Source organism: Chrysochloris asiatica, unplaced genomic scaffold, assembly GCF_000296735.1.
Source record: "Chrysochloris asiatica unplaced genomic scaffold, ChrAsi1.0 scaffold00121, whole genome shotgun sequence".
Lineage (NCBI taxonomy): Eukaryota > Metazoa > Chordata > Mammalia > Afrosoricida > Chrysochloridae > Chrysochloris > Chrysochloris asiatica.
In genome coordinates, this window is record NW_006408639.1 from 7,391,466 (window position 1) to 7,395,479 (window position 4,014).

Sequence of the window (4,014 nt, forward strand, 5' to 3'; positions counted from 1 at the left end):
TGCTTGATAATAGCACAAGCTCTAGAGAAAGGAAACAGCTTGAGTTTCATTATTAATAATAAAAATTATTAATAATGTTTAATAAAGGTACAGTCAAGCTCTGTAGGATAAGCATGAGACTGTGAACCACAAATTTAGTAGTTTGAGTCCACAATTTCTCCAAGAGACAAAGATGAGCTTTCTGCTCCTGCAAAGATTTAAAACCTCTGAAATCCTATATAACTCTTGACCGCATTTAACAACAGTAACAATGTCATGAATAATAATAGCACATAACACGTATACAGCTTTTAATCGGTTGTTGCTGTCACCTGCTGCTGAGTTAGCCGTGACTCTTAGTGGTCTTCTAAACAATGAAACAAAACACTGCCCCTACCTGTGCCTTCTTGCTGACCAGATGCAGATTGGATAGCATCCCCCTGTGATTCACAGGGCTTTCATTGGCTGCTTTTTGGAAGCAGATCATCAGATCTTCCTCACTGTCCATCTTAGTCTGGAAGCTCTGATGAAACCTGCTCAGCACATGACAACACTCAAGTGTCCACTGACAGACACGTGGTGGCTGCGCTGGAGGGACACTGAATCTGGATCTACCACATGGAAGGTGACAACACAGTGAGAACACTAAACGAACACAGATGCCTCTCTGAATAAACAAAAACAAATTAAACCACTTACTTCTGAGTAGACTCCAATTACAGCATCCCGATAGGTCAGTGCCAAAGTCTCCATAGGGTGTCCAAGACTCTACAAACATTACAGGAACAGACTGCGACATCTTTCTCCCACAGAGGGGGTGGTGGGTTCAAACTACAGACCTTTCCATTAGGAGATGAGTGCTTAATCACTGCACCATTAGGGCTCCTTTTAATACGCACCCGGGTGTAAATAATCAGCTTCATCATTTGATATGGAGTTGATCTTTCATAACCTCACTTCCCTTTGTAGATAAAGAGTATTGAGCTCCCAGGACCATTGAGCAGATTAGATGAGATAATGTGTGTAAAATGCTTAGCATAGCGCCTGGCACAAGACCAGCAGGTAGTGAATGTTAGCCCTTACTAGTATTATGATGATGTCAGTGGGGAAAGAGATCCTTAAAATTCCATTGGTTGCACTGCTTCATAGAAAGACGCCCATGCGTGTAGCATTTTGCTCCTAACTCTAAAGGGCATAATGACTTTTCTGAACTCTGTAAGTTTGTTTTTGCATCTTTATACTTTACAAAGGAACTCTGTGTTTGGAAAAAAGCTTACTCTTTATTTAAATAATGCCACCTCTTCATATTATGATGAACTCACTTAGAATAAATACCATACTCCCTGCAAGTAAACAAACCTTAAAGTTTAAAAACCTGATCAATTTAAACAAGGTGAGGAAATGCTTCTTCTAGGTCATTTCCAAATAAATAAATAAATAAATAAAGGCTCTTAAATGCATTATTAAGGACTTCTGTCTACCACGCTGATGTAAGTAAAAGATATCACATATATTTTTAGACAATTGAAAGAATGCAATTTTTAGATGCAAATATGCTGTTGTTGTTAGGAGCTCTAGTAGCGCTGTGGTTATGAGTCAGGCTGCTAACCTTACATTCAGCAGTTGGAAACTACTAACAGTTCTGCAGGAGAAAGATGAGGCTTTCCGCTTCTGTAAAGATTTACAGCCTCAGAAACCCTATGCAGGGTCGCTATGAGTCGGAACCGACTCCACGGCACACAGCCACCACCACACTGTTGTTGTTAACGGCCATCGAGTAGATTCCTATTCATGGCAACTCCATGGATTACAGAGTAGAGTTGCTCCGTTGGGTTTTCTTGACTGTATAAAAGCAGGTCACCAGGTCTTATCTTCTGCAACATCACTGGGTGGGTTCCAACCACCAACCTTTAATACTTGAGCACATACTGCTTCTGCCACCTGGGTTCAACTCCTAATTCTACTGCATATTGGTTCTGTTACCAGTGGGAAGTTATTTCACTTGTTTTCTAGGCTCAGTTTCTTTATGTATGAAATGATGATAATAAATAATACTCCCTCAAAAGTGAGACAACATGTCAGAATACAGCCAAATGTAATGTCTGGCATATAGCAGGCAAAACCAACAATAAACTAGATGATAACCCTTTTTGTGTCAGAGCAGAACTGCTTCATAGAGTTTTCAAGGCTGTGACCTTTTGGAAGCAGATGACCACATCTTCCTTCTGTGGTGCCTCTGTTGTTGTTGTTGTTGTTGTTGTTAAGTGCCGTCGAGTCGGTTCCGACCCATAGCGACCCTGTACAGGGTTTCCGAGGGTGTAAATCCTTACGGGAGTAGAAAGCCTCATCTTTCTCCCGCGGAGCGGCTGGTAGTTTCGAACCGCTGACCTTAAGGTTCGCAGCATAGGCGAACTTAAACACTGAACAATTTTGTGCTTTCTCCCCCACCACCAAGACTCTCAGAAAGAATTGGAATATGCATATAGCAAAGGACTCGATATAAAAGAGTGCAGATAAATGAACCCTTGATTTTGAAGTGAAATTAATTTAAGTAGGTGAACAACAAAGGCCCAGGAGTCAAGACAACTAATCCATATGTTGCACTAACTGGATCAACAATTGTGAGCAAGTCAGTTAGCTTTCAACCTATTTCTCAATTGTCACATAAGAGGTAGGACTAAATCATCTACATTAAATTCCAATCTTTCAAGGTTTTCCTCACATAAAGTTAAGATACAGTATTTAAGCAGTCATAGCTGATTTCAATTCATAGTGACCCTGTATAGGGCTTCTGAAGCAGGAAATCTTTAAGGAAGCGATAAGCATCATCTTTCTCCCTTGCAGCGACTGGTGGGTTTCAACTGTTGATCCAAGAAGAATGAAGTCCTTGACAACTTCAATCGTTTCCCCATTTATCATAATGCTGTTTATTGGTCCAGTTGGGAGGATTTTTGTGTTCTTGATATTGAGGTGCAATCCATACTGAAGGATGAAGTCTTTGATCATCATCAGTAAGCACTTCAAGCCCTCTTTTTTCTTCTATCAAGCAATGTTGTGTCATCTGCATACTGTAGATTGTTAATGAGCCTTCCTCCAATCCTGATGTCACTTTCTTATTCATATAATCCAACTTCTAGTATTATATGCTCAACATACAGACTGAATAAGTATGGTAAATGGATACAACTCTGGCAAACAACGTTATTGGTTTTAAGTCATCCCTTGTTCTGTTTCCACAACTATCTCTTGGTCTGTGCACAGTTTCCTCATGAACACAATCAAGTGTTCTGGAATATAAATTCTTTACAATATAATCCATAGTCTGTTATGATCCATATAGTCGAATGCCTTTGTATACTCAGTAAAGCACAAGTAAATGTCCAATCGAGTATTATCTGCTTTAGCAAAGATCCATGTGATGTCAGCAGTGATATCCCTAGTTTTATGCCCTTTTCTGAATCTGGTTTGCATTTCTGGCAGCTTCCTGTCCATGAACTGCTGCAATCATCTTTTAGCATGTCTTCAGAAAAGTTTTACTTGCATGCAATATTAATGATAATTCTTGTTCAATGATTTCAACATTCTACTGTGTCATCATTTTTTGGAAAGGGCACAAATATGGATCTCTTGCAGGTGGTTGGCCAGGTAGCTATCTTCCAAAATTTTTGACATAGACTACAAGTGAAGCCTCCCTCACTGCATCAGTTTGTTGAAACATTTCAATTTGTATTCCATCAATTCCTGGAGACTTGTTTTTTGCTAATGCCTTCAGTGTAGCTTGGAATTCTTCCTTCAGTACCATCTGTTTGTGATCATATTGGACCTCTTGAAATGGTTGATCATCAACCAATTATTTTTGCTCCAGTGACTCTACATATTCTTACCATCTTTTTCTGCTGCTTCTGGCATCATTCAATTTTTTTCCTACAGAATATTTCAATCCTAAATGATAGTTTATTATGCCAGTATTTCTTCTTAATGCAAAATAAATAAATAATAGCAGGGAAACAAGTATCTTGTCTCATGTTCTGGTGT